This window comes from Ambystoma mexicanum, chromosome 13 (assembly GCF_040938575.1).
Source record: "Ambystoma mexicanum isolate Mex_15411 chromosome 13, UKY_AmexF1_1, whole genome shotgun sequence".
Taxonomy (NCBI): domain Eukaryota; kingdom Metazoa; phylum Chordata; class Amphibia; order Caudata; family Ambystomatidae; genus Ambystoma; species Ambystoma mexicanum.
Genome location: NC_090938.1, coordinates 838,315,446 through 838,337,183, shown reverse-complemented (window position 1 = coordinate 838,337,183; position 21,738 = coordinate 838,315,446). Strand labels below are relative to the sequence as shown.

The window sequence follows — 21,738 nt, the reverse complement described above, 5'->3', positions numbered from 1 at the left end:
GGCTGCACCAGCAGTGCTTGCTTTTGAGACCTGAAAGGAAGCGCCCCCAATTTCAGCAAGGATCCTCCCCGCAATGAGAGACAATAAGGGACTCTCCCGTAATGGGAATAAGGCCAAGACAGAGTGCGGGTGAGCGTAAGTAGGAGTTTATCCAGAGAATAGGGCATGCAAAGAACTCTGCAACCTCCGAGAGCGCTCTGTCTGACAATAGCAAAGACAGGCGTATTTCTAATACAAAAAACGTCATCAGAACCTACACACTATAGGGGGCACAAGTTAACTGGGATTGGGTGGCGTCGACTAACTATAGGTGTTGCTGCAGCGTGGTTGGTCTTGGCGTGAGGACGTCACTGGTCAGCCTCGTGGGTTGGGTTGGGCCTGGCAGGCCAGCTTGAGGTCATCCGAGCGGTGTTGGTATGCTGGGGCAGCCTGTGGCAAAGATGAATACCTTTCCTGACTCGTTTGCCCTAGGCCATGCACACTGCAGTTATTCGAGAAACGACATTTAAGTTCATCAATAAATCGCTCAGCAGTTTATCTTATAAAGTAATGCAACACATGAGGAATGCACCTCGTGAGGGGTCTGGTGGTTGTCGGTTGGGGTGAGATTTACCTGTGTCCTATTGACCGGTATTTTAGGTCGAGGGGCTGGGCTCTGGGGCCTGAGCCGAATGATACATGTCTGTCTGCTGCGTTAGAAGTTTATTATATAGATGGGTCTCTGTGTCTTGTCCCAGCGTAGGGGGTCGTCTTTGCACGGGGTCATGATTCTTGGGGTGGTCTAGGGGGGTTGTGGGATTTACGAGAGGGTGCTGGTAGATCTGTGGATTCAAACGTGGGTTTATTACCGTGCTGTAAATAACACAGGTGGCGGGCTGTGGCCTTGGGTGCAGTATCGGGGCCTCTGACTCTCTGAAGCGGCTCCAGCTTGGTCGGGGGAGGTGAGGGGGCGCGGCACATGCCTTAGCTTCTTCATCTGGCAGGCTTCGTAGGGTGGGAGTGAGAGTGGCCTTGCATATGTTCACAAAGGTGTTTTCCTCGTGCGTTGCCGACTTTTGAATGCAGAACTTTTATAATGTTCTGCCTTATTTTGATCTCATTTAAACACACATCTATATTTCAATTTCGTTACACATTTCTTTAATACATTCGGTCCGAGTACCTTTTCATTACATGGTATTATATCTACTACAGTGTTTAAGTATTTATATACATTCGACGATACATGAGGTAGAACTATATTATGGACCACAGAGATTAACGGTTGCCACTATGGGCGACTTAAGAAGACATATAGGGGTTCATGTGTCTACATATGACTTAAAGACACTTTCTCTGTGATCTAGCAGCATTAGTACAGTCACAATGTGAAGTCATATAATATTTCACTTTTATGGCTACTTCATAGTTTGCAGATTCGGTTTAAGAAGAGTAGTTCACTAATACCACTACTTGAATTCATTTCTGCGTCGCCCTGGCCTCGCGGACCAGGTCACACGGGGTGCAGTATTACATTGTGGATAACAGACTGTTACAGTGTTAATATCTGGTGTTAGCTCGTACCCAACTTTCTCATGGGAACGCGCTCGTAGCGGAACTGCCATGGTGCTGCGGCGGCAGAGATGCATGAAAGGCCCTCCAAAGGTGGGGGCCGCGCTACAGTGCGCTGAACTCACGCCATCTTTGCTAGACAAGATGGCTTGCCTAACTGAATTTTGGTATATGCAGGGAACGGATACGTGTGGGCAATGTCGTCGGCGGGTGAGCCCTCCTCCACCTGGGCCCGGGTGGCATAAGGGGACGCCCACCGAGTCATGGTCCTCACCTGGGGAGAAGGCTGCAGGTGAGGAGGGCCTCGCGGCCAGTCCTCCCCTACAGACCGAAGGACACGACTGGGGCAGGCGTGTTTGAGGCAGTGCTCGAGTTAGTAAGGTGCTCCATGGTTTTGGCATTTGTGGGTCAGGGTAAGACGTTTGTGTGTCACACGATGATGAACGGAGAGCCAATGTAGCTCTTTCCTAGCCTTGGAGACATGGTCTCTCTGAGACATGTCATGTATGGCCCCGACAGCTCCATGTTGTACCGGCTGCAGTGCTTTTACATTCGCCTGTGATGTGCCCAGTAATAGACTATTGCAGTAGTCTATGCGAGAATTAACAAGGCCGGTAGCAAGAAGGGAGAGGTTGCCGAAGGAGAAGTAAAGGGCAAATCTAATAGTAGTTTGGCGATGTTACCACAGGAAGCATGGATATGGGCCACATGGGGTTTCATGGAGAGCTCAGAGTCAAGAATGACCCCAAGGGTCTTCACACTGCTGGCGATGTTAAAGAACTTGTAGTCCCCATGTATAGTTTTTTGAGTCACTGGGGTAGGCTGTGATCAGGAGTTCCGTTTTGCCTTTGTTGAGGGCAAGAGAATTTGCAGTTATCCAAGTCTGGATGGCGTTAGATTAAATTGATCACATGGGCATCCCGGGCATAAATGCCAGACAATTCCAGGACGACCTGGGCATCATTGGTATACCGGACACAAAGGTTGTCCAGGAGAGCAAGCATGGGCATAACGTAAACGTTAGGCAGGGGGTGATACAGGACTCCTGTGGGACCCAGCGGGTGATTGCTGAGGGAGTGGAGCAGGTGCCATCAACGGCCACTCTGGCAGACCAAGGGCCAAGAAAGGAGGAGCTCCACTGGGCGGCAAAATCTGTGCAGTGCCCGTGATCGTGTAGCCTAGTCACAAGCAAGGCATCATCGACCATGTCGAATGCTGCCGAGATATCCAAAAACATGAGAAGGGCGGGATGAACATGATCAATAATACTGGCCAGATTAGCTTTGAGATCCAGCATGGCAGTTTCTGTGCTCTGACGCCAGACTGCCGGGGATTTAGGATGATGTTGCATTCAAGAAATTCATGGACTTGCAAGTAGGCTACCCGGTCCAGGATTTTGAGAGCAAAGGGAACATTGGTTATGGGCCGGTAGTGTTTTTATTACATTATAACAAAAAAATGTAATCTCTGCGGCTACCACTAGATGTCGGCCTGTGTTAGGCAAGATTGCATGCAGTAACCCTGTGGGAGATTGCACCAGCCTTGTCCTCTTGGCAATAGGAGCCCAATCTTTGGTATAAGTGTACTACACAAGTTGGTAGAGTGACTGAGCAGCCAGGTTTAGCTCAAGAGGGGGTCAATGTGAGCTGTAGGGTTGTAATATAGAGATTCACAGGGACAGGTATTCAAATAAACGCTTACGCTCAAGGTTTCTTGTTTAAACAGTGATTTAATAATGTAACAGTCAGTTTTAAAATAAGCCTTCTTTAGAAGGGAGCACATATGCAACACTTAAATATACTTCAAAATACACAGTTTCAATAAATCAGATACTCTTCTTTGGGGATGGCACACATACCCTTCCTACACCCTCAGGTGACTTCAATAGTAAGGACACTGTGGACATTGATATATCATTGGTACATTTAAAGCAATACTGAGTTTGGGGTCAAAAGGGAAAAGATGTTAGGGAATTAAATAAAGGTTAACAAGTTTCTCAAACAGGTAAGCACTTTTGAACCCCCCCACTGCAATGCAATGTATGTTAAGCTGTTCCCAGCAATACAAGTAAGGTATGTATGACTTTTTGGGGGGACAGATCAAAACACAAAGTCAGAGGTTAGAAGAGTCTTCAGGGAAACGGGACAGCCAATGTCAATTGAGCAAAGCCTAGGGGAGCGGAGGCACTTCTTGAAGTTAAGTAAAAAGTCTTGCACAATGTTAGAGAGTTTTGTAGAAAACGAAATAACTGTTGGACCACAAGCTGGGAGGCTTGTGGAGGGCAAAGCTGAATGCAACTCTGCAAAAGGCAGCAAATGCAAGTCTCAAATGAGAGCAAGCAAGCTACAAAACAAGAGGTAAGTACCCCTTAGTTCACGGTACCTTAGGTCTGAACAAATAGATACCAACTGGCTTCTGTTCCTTTTGTAGTATGGCAGATCCTGTTGTTCCTGGGCCTCAGTCGTGGGGACAAGAGGGAGGACGTCTGGTGACTCCTGCACTACGATTCGAAGGTCGGCGGGCGCAATGGGCAAAGTTCAGATCAGCGGCACTTCACGGTTTCAACTTCACCCGAATAGCACCACCGCGGTTCCTGGACACCTTGTGGGCTCCCGTTGCTTCTGGGGTCCAGCACTCTGTTGAGCTGGCTCAGGCTTGGTCAGCCCTGCTTTGAGGGAGTCTGTAGGATCTTCCTGGAGCTGGGGTCTGGCTTAAAAACAATGCACTCAATTCTAGTGTTCCAGTCCCCTGGCCCTCGGTTCCTGCAGCAGCAATTGAAGTACAGCCAGCAGAGAGGATTTCCAGTAGAGTTCGTCTTGGGGTCGATTGGACCCACCAGCCCAAGGGCAGAAGTCATCCTTTGCAGGGCTTCTCTAATCGAGGTGAATTCAGAGCTTCAGCACAGCAGCAGGGCTTCACCGGGCAAACCAACGGTCCAGGAGTTGCAGAAACCTTCTCAGCTAAGTTCTTCCTCAGATTCCTTTGTCCAGTGGTCAACTCTGCCTTCCTTGCAAAAGACCTTACCTTCTAAGCAAGTCTCTCCCATTCATTCGCAGCCGAGATGTCACTCACGCAGCAGGGTGGCTGTCTTCCAAGGACAGCCAGCCAGCCAATCACCTTTGGGTACATTCCTGTAACTAAGCACAAGGCGTTTTGGGAACCGCCCTCGCTTCCTGCCCTGCCAGACATGCTGGAGCCAGAAGCGGGCTTCACCAGTGAACCCCTGTCAAGACAAAACAAACAAAAGGACCAACCTAGGTTTGGCATGCAGAGTAAACCTGAAGAACGACCTTTACAACAAGAAATGGCGAAAAAAAGAACAGGGCATTCATGGGTGCTATACGGCAGCTGCGAACGCAGCCCACAGTAACACAGAATGGTAGGAAAAGGTAAACCACTGCCACCAGCCATTAATTGTAGTAAGGGGAACATTAAAATGTTACATGACAAGGGGATACTAAGTAACTCCTCCAGCACCTTATTTTAAGATAGTGTGTGCTGGGTCTAGAAGGTTACAAATGTAAGTAAAGTCAATTTCACTTCACTGCTCTGGGAAACAGTAGTTTATCCAAGAGAAGGTATTTAAACCTTAGCAGAAATCCAAAGGATTTCTCTGCGACACTGCACTGAAGGTGCTGTGTGTCACAATGTAAAAAGATGCCGCCTTTGGAGTTTGTCAGACTCCAAGAGAAATAGAGTTCAAATCACAGATAAAAATACATGAGAGTGGGAAAAGTCTCTCACTCTCCAGGATAGAAATTAAAAGTCCTAAAGTCCAGCAAAAGAGCTGGGGGTCTGTAAGGTTGAAATGAATTATTTCTGAGAATTCTCCCAAACAAAAACTTTTATCCAAGAAGGGCATCAGAACTAAAGACTTTGGCTGTCCTGGCTCACTAAAGGCACTCTTCTAAATCCATTGACGTTGGTATAGCTTATCCCCCATATGTTGTGACTGTTAAACACTGTACCTTATAAAAGGGTTCCTGGTGAACCTTAGACGTCCAGGGATAATGTAAAGCAACAATCGTTAAGGCTAGGTTTGTCACACTCCTTTTTTTCCGGTTTTAGCCAGTGCCATGGAAAAGTTTAGTGTTTCATAAAAACATGCGTTTGATTTTTTGGTACCAACAAGTCTTCTATAAATCTCTCTTTATAGACAGCAGATTTATATACAAAACATTTATACACATTCATTTGGCCAGACAAAAAGGCCAACACAGTATTATATACACTAATACCAACACATAGCTATTTTGAGACACAATCTGGTCACTGATATTTGCAGTGTCTCATTTCCAATTCATTTCCTTTGTTGTATAGGGCCTGGCCTTAGTTGAAGCAGTGCAGCTGGTCGCTGTATAAAGAGGTCGACATGGGTTTTGGCTGTCTTGTCACCAACTGCGGTGTCATCGGTAAGTGGCCTTCATCAGGACAATAAGTAATTTCTAGACTACATAGACATGTGTTGTGTGTCCACAAGGGGGAAAAACAAAAACGGGAGGTGTGGGGGGGGGGGGGGGGGGGGGAGGAGGAGGGGTTGTGTGACATGTCTTAGAGGAGGACGTGAAACTACATCTATGAACTAAATCTGATCAAGGGCAAAAATAGCCCATATGATTCAATAATAGTGGTTATCCATTGTCACCATAAGCTAAACCAGTAATTCTACTTACAAGACGGACCAGCTATTCGTCTCTTACACTACATTAATGAGAGACATGGCACAAAAGAAAAGCATGGCAGCGCATCCTGTGCAGGAGCCCCAGACCATGTGTACTCAGGGGGACCCAATCTAATAGCACGGCAATATGTGAATGCTATCAATATCAACACCCAATACAGAATAAGATGTGCCCATCACTGTAATAGAGCGTGAATGTGTGAAACCGCAATGTCATTGCGTGTACGAACAACAATCTGGACGAGGGAAAGTAAGTGTGCGAGTGAATATGTGCAACAGCGGCATGTGTGTCCATAAATATAGGTACAGGACCCTAAGATCATGCTAGAGTGGAGGGCAATATTCAGATAACACTTACCGTTCTGCCGCAATGTGGTGCCGTCAGGATTTCGAGGTTGCTAAGCAACCGAACATAAACCTTGCGCTATTTAAGGGCCTGTATATTTGGCGGTCATTTTGTAATGGCTTGGATGCAATGGTATGCATCTAGCCCACCAGCTCTAATACTAACTCAGTGGCAATAATGTGTGTTATGTATAAAGGGGACAGTAGTATTACTGTACCCTCTGTTAGGCAGAAACCTGTGCAGTTCCCTTAGGGAACACTACAAAAGATTTAGGACTACAGGTGTTAGCAGTAAACACACTTGGTAGCAGTCTGTACCACCCAGATTTACCTGGTAGCTGTGGCTGAGCAGTCAGACTTCCCTCAAGAAGAGTTAGGCAGTATGCAAAGTATACACAATAGGCACTCAGATACAATAATACAAGCAAACACTGACCAGAGCTTTGGTATCAAAGTATATAATTATTTATTTAATAACACACTGTTTGAAACACTCCAGCACTCTTATTGTAAAATATTCTAAACACAGTTACTATTGTAATATATACACCTCTTTTTCCTTATCAGATAAGTCACTGTAAAACACCACTTATTTTCATACAGAGGTGAGCGCTTAACTAGATGGCACTCCAATAAGTTTGTGAGATGTGAGAAAGGGAGGGAAAAAGACAGAATATGGAAAGATATACCACTCTAAGGTTCATGAACACTTAGCAAGGCAGAAGAGCAAAAGTCACTGGTGAGCCAAAGTCCAAAGGCTGGGCCCACTCTTAGAGAGAGCAGATCACAAATGCGCCCAAGATCACACATTTACACTAGGCTTAGAAAGTCTTGCAGAGGGTTCAAAAAGAGTTGAGAGGCTTAGGAAAGTTTAGCCAGGGTGTCCCAGGCTAACCCAGGTTCGAAAGCCGGGGGCTAAATCTACCCCGTACAGTCGGTAGCAAGGGAAGCCAGGCGGGACACGGTACCTTAAGTGGGAAGGATCCTCCAGCGGTGCCAGTTCATGGCAGTGGGTGCAAGTTGCGTCGTCGTACAGGGGAAGAGAAGATCTCGACTTGGAGGAAAGATGAAGGTCGTTGCACTACCAGGGAAGAAACCAGCCACAGAGTTTTCCGGTTAAAGGTGGTACCTTTGTTTCGCGGTCGTGGTAAAACGTGGTATCCCGGTTGCCGGGGTGCTTGGCACAGGCAAGGCGGCCACGAGGTACGTCGGGAAGGCGAAAAGACGGTGAAACTGGTTATCCCCACCAGTCAAAGGAAGAAGACTCTACGGCGGGAGATGATCTCAGTCGTTGGGAAAAGTGGTGAGGCGGTCCAGCAGGGCTCCACCGGTGGTGGTGGTGTCGTGGCAGGTCGGCTCAGCTTCTCCCTCGTCGGATTGTTAGGTCCTGTGGCGACTTCTGAAGTTCCAGTCCCCAAAGCCCTGCTTTTATGCAGAAAACCCCCATTCACTCAGCCTGTCACTCAAACATGCTAAGTGGTGAGCCGGCAGGCTCACCACTTGGGCCAATCAGGATGGAGTGCGACTTGAGTTGCCTAGGCAACTCAGTCCAGGGTGCCTAAATTCCCCTCCACCCCTCCTAAGTACTCCAGACAGAGTGGCACCACTTTGGAGGGCTTCTGTGGAGAAGCCCGCCAAAAAGTGGAACAAAGGGCTCGACTTGGGTTGGAGTCACAGAAGAGAACACAAACGCCATTTTAGAATCAAGTTTTGGCAATAAATACCAACCGGAGAATTAATATTAATTAAATAAACCGGCGGTATGTTCGAGGCTACCGTAAATAATTAAATAAAGATAGTAGCCTAAAACAATGGGAAATCCCATAGGGAAATATTCGCGGTTGAATATAAAAAGTAGTATCCACTGCCACCAGCCAAAACTCGATCGGGGGGACGGAGACGTGCCCCCTCGACTAACAGACCCTGGGGCAATCGAATTGCCCCAGCCAGTACGTCCACAATATGATGGTTTGTACTGGTTCTGTTCAGAATTTAAGACTAGTAAAGTCAATGGTGACTTTACATGCCCTGGGAGACAGTCAGTCCCTGGGTATGGAGTCTATACTGGGGGGTCACTATGACACCCCTGTGTCACTGCACTGAGGGTGCTGTTTAATACACATCACAAAAACACATGAAGCCCTATGGAGTAAAAGACCCCATAGCCCATTAAACACATCTAGATTCAAAGAAACACACTCAAATCATGCCCAAGAGTGAGGGTAAAAGAGTCTCACTCTTGGCAGGAGAAAAAAAATAAACCCCAAAAATCCAGCAAAGCTGCTGGGGGACTTACTAGGTTAGGAAATTCAGCCTAAACAGAGAATTCTCCCTAACACCCTCGAGAATATCAGATGTGAACAAGAACAAATAAGCAGTAAACTGTGTACATATTACATGTTTCCCATGAATGCAAGTTCAGCAAGTACATATAAAAAACAGGACTTTTATAACAATTCTTGTGTACGTGACAAACTAGATGCACATTTCTGTACATATGTAGACTAGCAAGGCTCCCCCCGTGCAGTATTCTATATGCCTACATCAAGGATATAGTACATACAATGGATCAATAGGTCCACGAAGACAAACAACCTTGTTTACACAGTAGGTATGATGGGTACCCAATCCCAACACTGTATTCCAGCCCTAGTTCTGGAAATCTATAACAATGGATATATACAAGCAAATCCTCCATTTTTGTGGAGCATCAGTGTATCACAATGGCCTTACATAGTCTGTGTGGGAATACTGCACTATAGTATTCCATTTGTATAAACCAAATTCAGATAATATCCAATTATAGCAATCAAATGATCCAAGAGTATAGAATGAGTTCAAATGAATGACTGACGGGAATAAACTACACCGGGTAGACCATGATCGTCATCCCTAATTCTAATGTAATATGGAGACGACCATTTCGGTGAAGATAAGGTTGTTCCATTCCACTGAGATATTCAAACCATATTTTTACAGTGTTCAGATTATAAATCCAGCGTTGCTCTTGTCTGTAGAGCTGTGCCGCCATGTCACCCCCTCTAGGATATTACAAACCAAATGAGGTTGCTCAGTTTTTCCCTGGAGTTTGAAGTGTTCCACAAGAGGCTTATCTGGCACCCGATTTCTAATACATGAGCAATGCTACGATATTCTCTGCCTCACTTCACATAGTTTTTCCCCATACAGTAATTTGCATGGGCATTCAATTATGTAAATCACAAATGTACTCTTTCAGTTTGTAGGTTCTCTTAACTCCCATTTGAATGCTCCATGCTCAAACCATTTCTTTGTGACTGTAAAATTACAGGCCACACACCGGCCACATATATTGTGACCCTTCACTGGTGGTAAGCCCCAGAGTGGCAGCATTCCCTCCTTCTATTGTGTCATTTTGTATGTTTGCACCAAGGTTTGTCTCAAGTTGGCACTTTTCTTAAATGCAAACAGAGGGACCTTGTACAAAAAAACTGTTTGCATTGCATCGGTATCGGTGCAGACGGCGTCGAAGTCGTACTTTTTGGACCTGTAATAGACATTTCCTTCGACGTCAGTTCTATAGACTTTGAGGCGACTCTCTCGACTCAAGGGGTGAGGAGATTCGGCGGCAAGGTCCGAAGACACACGGCTGTTGTGCTTCCGAGGTCTTTCGACTAGAGCATCGCCTCTAGGTGTTGTCGAGGGAGGAAAGGCTGCGTTCTCGAACACCTTTAGCATACAGAGTCTAAACTCCTCCCATTGAGCTGGGGAACTAGACTTGGACGGACAAACAACCCGTTCAGGTGAACTGGACAAGGTGGACAGCAACCTGTACCACCTCTTTATTCCATGCCTCTAAGTCGAGGAGTGGTGCGAACCACTTCTCGAACGGGAATGTTTAGACCTCTTTCAATGAGAAGTTGATCTCGACTTGTCTGATGTTTTAAGTTTAGATGTAATAGAGGGGGATTTTTTAAGCTTACCTGTCGCCAACTTCCCTCTACTTTCTTTCAAGGCATTGGCCGACAGACAGGCAGTCCTTGCACTCTGAAGACAGACGATTGGACCCCAAGCACCACAGGCAGACCCTGTGCGGGTCCGCGACAGACATCTTTGCACCGTAGTCACTGCACTTCTTGAAGCAGGATCGAGGAGTAGACGAAGCCAATGACAAAGAAAACTCGAAGAAGTTCTGTCAGGAACTAGTCGCTACTTAACAGAAGCTGTGAAGAGCAGAAACACAGAACTGAGACCAACAGGCCCTGCGTGTGCTACATATACCTGGGATGACGTAGAGACAGAAGCCTCCGAGGGACATCGACTCGACCAGACATCGAAGCACAGCGCCCTCTACTGAAAAAAGATTTGGGAGGCAGCAAGCTGGATATTGGAAATATATCAAAGATAAGGAATACATGGGAGGACGCAATCTACGTTCGCAGTGCCAAGGACGAGATAGCTCTTCTTTTTTGGCACCTGATTTGGTGCGATCGCACAAAACTTAAATCCAACCCCCAGGCTATGTGAGGGGGAGGTTCCTTCTCATGGCCCAGGGGTTGGATTTCTTTCAGTTTCACGTCGGCATGCGTAATGCACGCCGACATGAAACGGAAAGCAAATTCACTGTGGCGGCCATTTTCGGCTGCTTCAGTGAACAGAGAAGGCAAGTGCCCTTCCCCCGTCTCCCTCAATCTCCAGCTTTACGGAGCCGTTGAGATCGAGAGGGGTGTTGTGGGAGAAGGGAGACTCTCGCCTTTCTAACAACACCTTTGAGGCATTGCTGGTTGCAGATCGGGCGCAGAGCGCTCGATCCGAGGACAGCAATGCCTCTGCCACACAATGGATATGTTTGTGACTCAGGGGGGTGAGGGGGCTGCTTACTATGTAAGGGGCCATTTCCCCCACCCCGCCCCCAATACATGGGGCATCCAGGTTTGGGCCCATCTGCCCCTAGTGAAGGTCCCAAATCAGGCCCCCCCCACCAAAAAAAGGAAAAAAAATGTTTGCTTTTGGGGGAGTGCTCACCCCACCCTCCCCCACTAGACCACCAGGTCATCATTTTTTAATGGAAAGGGGGGTGGCCCTCTCCCCCCGACCCCAAGTGGATGGGGGCCACCTTGTTTAGCCATCCCTGGGGGGCAGATATCTGCTCCTAGAAGGGGCATCTGACTCCAGGGATGGCTGCATGAGATGCAACCCCCCCCCATCCATTTGGGATGGGGGGGGAGAGGGCCACAAGAAAACGTGGGACAGGACCTCCAATGGATGGGCAGTAGGTTTTGGGCCCCCTGGGCCAGATGGCTGCCCATCTGCCCCCAGGGAAGAGCCCAAAGAAAAAAATGAAACAAAACATGGGAGGATTTGGGGGGCTGGGGCCCGCTAGACCACCAGGTGAATTTCCAAAGAAATGGGGATGCCCCCCCCAACCTCAAGTGGCTGGGGGCACCTCATGAAGCCGTCCCTGTGGGCAAATTTCTGGCCCTAGGAAGGGGCATCTGACTGCAGGGAGGGCTGTATGAGATGCCCCCCCCATCCTCTTGGGGTGGATGGGGGAGGTCCACCACAGAACGTGGGACGGGCCCACCAATTTATGGGGCAGTAGGGTAAGGGCACCCTGGGGGAAGGTGGGCACACTAATGTGCCCATCGGCCCCAAGGGAAGTTGGGTAAACAAAACAAAAAATCTAAAAAGTTTGGGTGCATTTTAGGGGGGCTGAGGGGCACACTAAACCAGCAGGGAACATTTCAAAGGAAAGGGTGGTGGCCCTCTCCTCACCCAAAATGGAGGGGGGCATTTCATGCAGCCCTCCCTGGGGGCAGATATCTGCTCCTAGGAAGGGCCATCTGACCCCAGGGAGGGCTGCATGAGATGCCCCCCATCCATTTGGGGTGGGGGGCACCACAAAACAAGGGACAGGCCCCCCAGTGGATGGGGCAGTAGGTTTGGGGCACCCTGGGGTCAGATGGGCACACTAATGTGCCCATCTGCCCCATGGCAAAAGTGCAAACAAAAAGAAGAACTCTTGTTTTTTTCTGTTGGTGTTATGGTGTGACGGGGTGCGCACTAGACACCAGGAATTATGAACAGAAGGGGGCTGGCTGCTTTGCAAGGAAAGCGTGTGGATTGCTGGATCTGCGTGTAGTGGCACAGCACATTGGTGAGGTGCATACTTCCTGTGCACAATGTTTGGAGAGGGGAAGTGAGCAGCATAGTAAGTGGGCATTGGGCGTTTTGAAGGAATTAATGTTGCGACTACCCCCAGGTGCTTAGTAGCATGAATTGATGGGAGCATGGCAGTGTGGATTGGTTTTTGCTGGTCCGACACATAATATATGTGGTTTTATTTCCCTTTACAGGTCTTGTACAGTTCAAGATTCTCCTTTGTTATGCAAGTATGGAATTTGGGTTCCTTCAACATTGTATATTACGCAGGGGCGGATTGTTAGTGGGGTGGTTGCGAACTGGGCCTGGAGTGTTGGTGGTGTGAGCGGGAGTAGGTGCTTGGGGGAGGTGTGGTGGCCAGAGAGACACTTGCAGGGGCAGGCCATGAATTGGTCTCCATACCAGCTGAACAGTGCAGCTCCCCTGGGAGGGCAGTTTGCCACTATGCCATCTGCACAATGTTTCGTTTGTGGTAGGGGTTTCCATACAACCATTGGTCTTATTCCCATGTCCTATCAGTGTGCAGTTCACCCTTCCGTGGTGGTAGATGACTGGGATGTGCCATGTATCTGGCTGAAGAAATTGAAGAGTTTGCAGATAGCAGCCAGAGAATTTGGATGTGCAATTGGTGGGCTGAGTACAGAATGTAATTCTTTTTGGTTTCCTTTGCAGTTGTGGGTACTCGAAAGCTTTCGCTGACTTATTTAAGCTTTTCTTATTATGCATTGTAATGTGGTAGTGGATGGTTACTGTGGTGGGAGGGACTGTGGCTGTAGTGTCAGTGGAGTGGGTGGGAACGGGTAGTGTGGAGGTAATGTGGGCAATGATGGGTGTGGCCTGAATAAAGGAAGTTGGCTGCTTTGTAGGAATAAAAATGTAGTACACATGAGTACCAGTATCGCTGAACTTGGGCGCCCATCTCCCGTGTGGGTCTGAACATGTGTTGAAGCAATAGTTGTGCTAATTGGTAAACTGTATGTCTGGCCATATTCATGGGGGTTTTCCCGTTTCCATTTCCTAGTGCAGATGAGGGTTGTGTGGATTATCGGACACTCTCATCCAAAGGGCTGCATGACATTTCAGAGGGCCAACCACATCTGGGTCTCGAAAGGATGCCATCTGAGTCCACGGGTTTGGGGACGGAGGGATGCGCCTTCAGCAGCTCAGAGGAGCCATCAGCGATGCACAAGCAAAAGGAGATGTACCCCTCACCCCCCCTCACTCCCCCTTGCCCCCCCAACCTTATAGTGGTGCACCTGGGAGGAAATTATTTGGCGTCTGTGGGACGGAAAGGGGTACAGGAGCTATCGATGTTGGAACTGTAATGGATATATCAGAGGTTTCCCAACACTGTGGTGGCCTGGTCCCAGATGATTCCCGGGAGGGATTGTAGCACTCTAGGTAAGGAAAAGGCCATCAACTTCTCAGTGAGGAAACTGAATGGCGAGCTGGCAAGACTGACAAAGGGCAGCGATCGACCTAGTCGATCACAAAACACTTACCTCCCACCTCACCAACGCAGCACACTTCTCTACACAGGCCACCTCCTGGATAACCTCATTCTTAGAAGGCAGAGCTATGAAATTCTTTTTAGACGCTGCCAACGCAGCCCCCACCACTATCTACTGTGGTGTGCCTCAGGGATCATGCACATCACCCACACTCTACAACCTGTTCACCAAGCCCCTTTTTGGCAATCTGGACTCCTTCGGCATAGCATACACAAACAATGCAGACGATACACAAGTTCTGCTTCCCCTCTTTGGCTCGTACGATCATGACTCAGCAGCCCTCCTACAAACATACACCAAAATCCAAGCCTGGATGGTAGCCAATGGACTCTGCCTTAACCGAGAAAAAACAGATCATCTTCTTAGGCCCAAAAGAAATACTGAACAAACTGGACCCTAAATACAGCAACCTCCTCATTGACAACACCAATATCACAGCCTCCCCAACAGTAAAGACCCTCGGGGGCTACCTTAAATCCACCGTATCCATGAACAGACCGGTTAGTGCCATCGCCTCTGCCTCCGTCTACACCACCAAACTTATAAATGCCATCAGACCATTCCTCTCTAGCCAAAACTGTCTCACTATTGCAAGGGCTACCATAAGCGCCAAGCTTGACTATTTCAATGCACTTCTTGCAGGCACCTCAGCTTAAAACAAACGAGCTCCAAACAGTCCAGAAGACCACACTTAGATGCACTCAACATCCCCAAGAGAGATCACATTACACAAGCTAGAAAAGATGCCCACTGGCTCCCAGTTAAGGAAAGAATTACATTCAAGAACCTCAGCTTAACACACAAATGCCTCAGCCTCTCTGCACCCCCCACCTATCCGAAACCATCAGCAGACACATCTCCACAAGGCCCAGAAGAACACAGCACACAAACCTACTGCACATCCCGCTCATCAAAAGAATCAAAGCAGGAGGATTAGGCTTCCCCTCACCTAGCGCCCAAATTATGGAACTCGCTGCCCAACGCTCTTCGAACAGAAACCTTCCTCACTACCTTCTGCAAAAGCCTCAAAACCACACTATTCAGCCGACACTTCACACACACCCACCCACCCCGGATCCTCTGTAACTAAGCTTGTATAACTCAGACTGTTCTGTACTAAAGATTGCTACTGTACACCTCTAACTGTTATGCCCTATGTAACAGACAGGTTTTTCTGTAACCGCGTCACATTGCCTAAGGGCTGATGTGCGCTTTATAAATGTTAAATAATAATAAATGATAGAATTTGCACAATTCAGCATGGCATCATCAAAGGTGAACTGATGTTTCACCGAGATGGGGTGCAGCTTCCAAAAAGAGGCATAACATTTTAATTGCAGACATTTTCACATTTACCCAGACGCTATGTTGCGGGGTGGGGAGAGCCCAGTAACTGATGGACTTGCATGCAATTGTGAGTAAATATGTTGACAGTGAGACTCTGATTTCCTAGCAATTGATTAGTGTTCATGGCATTTCAATGTATTCAATATGTCGGTGCTGCTTATTTCTTTGCAAACCATCACTACTTTCAGCAGCTTAATTCCACATGCTGGCCCTTGCAGTAGTTCTGTGCTTGTGACCTTCCCACTTACAACACAGAACCCCGTGTGAATGAGCAGGGGGGTTTGTCGAATGTGTGCCAGCAGTTGTTCGGAAGGGCCTGCCATGCACATTCCTCATCTTCCCTGTCTACGTTTTGATCGCCTCTGCCTTTTCAACTCACCCAATCGCTAATACGTTACGTGGTTGCTTCTCACCTGCATTTCCCAACCACCTGCACCCCACGAGGGGGAGGGGGGGCAACGCACGTTGGCTATCTCTGAATTGGTACTGTGGGTTAAATCATCGTCCCCACACTGGTCTTTGTGTAATGTATAGCAGAAGAGGGCATCTTCCTTAGTTTTTTGTTGTCTGTTTTAGATGAAGGTGTGTTGTAGCTGTCTACCTACTTGTAAGAAAGCAGTGAGCTGATCCTTAGCATTTCACGTGAGTGTTTGCAAAATAGTACTCAGTTTCATGTAGCGTGCTGAGAGTACATCACATTGCAAAGGGCTGCTACAGTTTGTGAGCAGAGTCTGGACTTATTAGCGTACTTGTGAGGTGTAGGTCTGTGGCATTGAATACCACTTACTCTACTAGGTGCCCTACTTTGAGAAGCAAAGATACTTATTGTTTCAGTCTTTATCTGTTCTTTGGGCAGTGAAGGGTTCCATAGTGACAGTAGTCATGACTTCTCGCCGAACAATGTCTGGTGTAGGGCTTTCGCTGCACTGATTGAGAACAGCTCGGCACAAGGCACAGAGGCGGATGTGCAATCTGAAACAGATAGTGCTTCTGAGGGTGAGCTGGCAGGTGATTGGGGAAGTGAGTTTTCGATGGATGGTAGTTCCTCCTCCTCATCATCTTATGACGAAGAGGATGAAAGAGTACATATACCTTTTCTCAACACTTCCCATATGCAGGGGAACATGTGAGGAGACGTGCAGGACGTGCAAGGAATGTGCCACATCTTGACATGGCTGATGAGTCACAGTGGGTGCCTCCAGCAATGGCTCAGCCTGTTGTGCCCCCTTTCACTAGTATATCAGGGTGCACAGTGAATACAGATGGATTTCAGCCTATTTACTTGTTTAACCTTTTTGTTGTTGATGGGTTCATTGGAGCTGGGGTTCAGCAAACCAATTTATACGCTGCACAGTTCTTGATGTCAAGGGATCCAACTCTAAAAACCCCATTCGAGAGTATAATCATGGGTTCCCACAACCAATGTTGAAATGAGAACATTTTGGGGTCTCATTCTGCTCATGGGAATATCGCTGAAGCCTTCTATCTCAATGTACTGGTCTACTGAAGCAGTATTTTCAACCCTGTTTTATCCAGCAACAATGAGTAGAAATCGCTTTCAAGCACTGCAACGTATGTTGCATTTCAATGACAACTCTGCAGCATTACCCAGAACGGACTTTTGAAACTTCAGCCATTTCTGAAGCACTTTAGTCAGCGATTTGCAGAGGTGTATGTTCCTAGCCAGAACATCTACATTGATGAATGAATGATGTTGTTCAAAGGTCGGCTAGTGTTCAAGCTGTTTGTTCGGAGCAAAAGAGCACGATACAGGATGAAGGTGTGCATGTTGTGCGAAATGATCACTGGGTATGCCTACAGCACGCGAGTCTACACTGGAAAAGACTCCACGCTAAATCCTCTGGGTTTCCTAGCCCATTTAGGTACAGGTGAGAAGATTGTTTGGGATTTTAGCAAACCATTGCTACCAATGGGTCATAATTTGTATGTGAACAATTTCTGCACAGGAATTCTATTCTTCAAGGAATTGTTCAATGTGGGCACACTGGCATGCAGTACAATCCGCAGTAACTGCAAAGGCTTCCCCAGACAACTTGCTTGTAAGAAGTTGGACAAGGGATCATGTATAGTATTGCGGCAGGATGAACGCATGGCAGTGAAATTCCGCAACAAAAGGGATGTGTACATGCTAAGTACTATTCATGATGAAAGTACTTCAGCAGTCACTCCGCACAGGTAGACTCGGCAAGTGTGGAAGCCCAACTGCATTCTGGATGACAAGTACATGGGTGGAGTAGATAAAGATGACCAATTGCTTCAGCCATATCATGCTGAACGCAAGTCGCGAATGTGGTACAAAAAGTTGGCCATACACATTATGCATGTAGCTACGCACAATGCTTATGTGGTGTACCGTGCAGCTTCTCCACAAGAGAACCTCAGTTCTGAACTGAACAAAAAGTCATTCAATCTCAGACTATGGTCTATGTACACATTCCCTCCTTTCCAGAGGTAGAAGATGTGGCCAGATTGCAAGATCAACACTTTGCTGATTATGTTCCTGCCACAGCCATGAAGACACAACCTTACAGAAAATGTAAGGTATGTACAAAACAAGCAATGAGGAGGGATACTCGGGTGTACTGTCCCCAATGCCCTTCCAAGCCAGCCCTCTACCTACAGCCTGGTTTCCTTTTGTATCAAACAATGGAAAAGTATTGGGAGATCGTCTGATTTCCAGGAATGGCCATCATTCCTTGAAAGGGACCCAAAGCCTCTGAATTAGTCCATGCCTTACAAAGGTGCAGTACTCCTACTCCCTGTACTGGAGGTGTACTTTCAATAAAAATGCAACAGCATATCAACTCACTTCACTGTACTTAGCATGCCTTCAAGAGCATTGCTAGTCCTGCTCCCTCCACTTGTGGCCTGCCTTGGAAAGGCACACCACTCCCATACCTTCGTTAGTCTAGCTCCCTCAGCTCGAGGTGTGACTTGCAAAGGAACGCGATTCAGACTCCTTCCATTTGAGGCATGCATGCGAAAGAAAATTCACTACAGCTCCCGCCACTCGAGGCGTGCCTTGCACAAGAACGGCACTCCATTGTGGCTAACTCCCCTTCGGCGTGCTTTGGCAAGCAATGCTAATCGTGCTCCCTCCACTTGAGGCCTGCCTTGGAAAGGCACATCACTCCGGTACCTTTCACTTGAGGCCTGCCTTAGAATGAAAGTTCAGTGTAGCTCCCTCTGAGCAAGGTGCGACGTGCAAAGGGACGCAATTCAGGCTCCCTCCACTTGAGGCGTGCCTTGGAGAAGAAGGGAACACCACTCTGCTTCACTCCCCCTTTGGGGTGTCTTGGCAAGGCATGCAAGTGCATCTAGCTGCACTTGAGGCCTGCCTTAGAAAGAAACGACAGTGAAGCTCCCTCCGCTTCAGGGGTTCACTGGAAAGGAAGGCCTTTCTGGCTCCTTCCACCTGAGGCTTGCCTTACAACAAAAAAAAAAAAGAAAAGAAAAAACGTTCATCCCGCTCCCTGTAATGCAGGGGTGTGTTGGAGAAGACGGGAACACCATTCCAGATCCCTCCACTCAAGGGGTGTCTTTTGAAAATAGTACACACCACCTTGGCTCCCTTCCTTGAGGTCTAAGTGTAATGAAAATGGTACTTGGACACCATCTATATAGTGGCTTTGTCTTGCGTACCTCATACCGCCCTGCCTTCTTTATTGTTTTACCTGAAATAATGTTGTGTGATGTAACTGAAATGTCTTCTGTAGGAATGACTTGGATACGATTGGTGTGAGTAAGATAAAGCTACGTAGTACATGCAGATGTCATTTCTGTGAATGCACTTTCCGAGAAGTGCAGAAATGATTAGCATGTTAGAGTGTGTGCTTAGTGTGGGCAAGGTTGCACATATGAATGTTTCAACATGAACAGGGAAAGACGGCGCCTGTAGGCCAGGTAGGCAAGTGGGCCAATGTGCACTTGCTATCAAGTGTGCAGATATGATTTCAGCCACATGCCATTTGAATGCATACAGTTGATGTGCAAGTGCTGGAAAATTGGGTGAAAGATATTGCCTGGAGACATGGTTGCACTATGAGCAGATGTCCACATGCTATAAGTGTGCAGATACGCCTGCTGTGGCGCAGGTGATTTGGTAGAGGTGCGACTGCTGAAATGGATGCATACCGACTGCAGACAACGAACGGTGTATGAATGGCAAGTGAAACAGTGGGTGCCTTCCCGTGGCTTCACTGTTCACAACAAGGTTCCTCCTTGTGCTAAACCCCACCTTGTCGGTCCAACTGCATTGTGACCTGTATGTATGAGAAGTGTGAGCAAAGGTGCATGTGAGTGGGCTTACTGACAGCACTTTACTCTTTACTGAGAGCACTAAAGAGCATTTACTGTACGAATGATTTACCCATTCTCACCCAGGTAACGACAACCACGCATACGAGGTCTGCCTCTCATTACGACACCTGTGGAAACGCGGGAAAGTAGGCCATGTGTTGTTAGCAGCGTGGTTCTGTATGTGAGCAGAGTGAATTGTGCGAAAATTATGGTTTTTTCGCCACATTTTGGACTTTGCCGGGAGTCATGGGTAATACATTCTGGGTCGATTTGCACAAGTCAGACCTCTGGATTCCCACGGGTGTCCTCTTTTGGGAAATGCATGGGGTTCCCCGTTTTCCTTGCTGGCTTCGACACCCTAGGCCCAAATCTGTAGGTTGTCCGCATGAGCAAAATTCCCGAAATCCTGCTGTGCCGAAAGACTTGGGGTGACCAGTGTTTTAGCCTTTTCCCTTTGGCGCCCAGGTAGGTGCACCCACACATGAAGTACCGTTTTCGTCGGGACACCTGTGGGAACGCGGAAGGCAAGACATTTGTTGTGTTCGCTTGGTTTTCATAACGTTTCGACCCATTTGCTGCTGCCTTTTGTCACACAACCCTTTCATTTCCCAAATGTGACCTAAATTTAGTAACTGCTTTAGGCAGTATACACTTTTGTAACATGCACAAGTCACCCACCCTTCAAAAGGTCTGCCTGTGATCTTTCAAAAAATGTATGCTTGCCCTTCCTCACCACATTTGTTTTCCTTATTTACACATGCAAAGTACGTCTGTTTAGGCCGTAAGCACAACACTCCAGTGTACCATGGCTGTTTTTGGCTTGTGGTACTGCTTGTTTTGTGAAACATCACACATTTTTTGTAATTTCCTAACTGGAAGAGTCGGGGGGGGGGGGGGGGGGGTGTAGCGGAGCATTGTTTTTTTCAAAATTCATAGGAGCCATTGCCTTACCGGGCCAACCATGTCCACTACATACCTTTTTTCTGTCTTTCTCCCGATTTTTACCAAAACTATGGCATTTTTCCCTACATACTTGTTGCCCGACCTGTGATAATCACCCCTACGTAAACTTGGAATTTTGTCTACTTTTCAGAAATGTATGTCTTTCTGTCCTCCCGTTCAGCTTTCTACCATATTCTTCCATTCCGTGCACGCATGTCCCATTGGAAAAAAGGCCAAAATCGCCTACCTCTCACAAAACAGTTGCTAACCATATCAAAGTATGTTGTTTTGGTTTCCACCCAACCTGTCCTTGAACGCATGGAAAATTAGGAATTCAGCACAGCAAACCATTTGTTCCTAGCACTTACATTTTATTGGCATTTTTTGAAAAAACCCAAGACGTTCTCCCTTTTTCATTATGTTCGCTCACCCCCTTACAGCAAACTAGGATTCCTTGGTGGCGTTACAACCGCCTATATATGGGGAAAAAAAGGGGGCCAAATTTGTCCGAGATAGCTCATTTAACAAAAAAGCCACAAGGCATTGAATGACGACATACCAAAATCACCAAAAAGGTCCTTGGCACAGGAGGGGAAACCCCATGGCAGTTAAGGAGTTAATAAAACTTCAAAATACATCAATTAAAACATAGTAGTTTAAAAAAGGCAAGAAAAAAAAAAGATAACCACATATTTTATTTCCTACCCTTCTTCCTTTCACCTAAAACATTATGTTAAACAGATTTAAGAAAAACACATAGGTTGTATTTACTATCATTCTCCCTCTTCCCCCTTCTGATTTAACAAGGATTAAAATCAATACGACACATAATTACAAGGTGCATTTCATTACTCAAAAAGATATCAAAAGATAAAAACGAAAAAATATAATATCACACCA

At 47.2% G+C, this 21,738-nt stretch overlaps 1 protein-coding gene across 4 annotated transcripts in view; it reads right to left on the bottom strand.

Moving 5' to 3' along the window:
- Window positions 1–21,738, bottom strand: part of ABCF1 (ATP binding cassette subfamily F member 1) — a 1,170,658-nt gene that overhangs the window by 714,225 nt on the left and 434,695 nt on the right. The window lies entirely within an intron of this gene.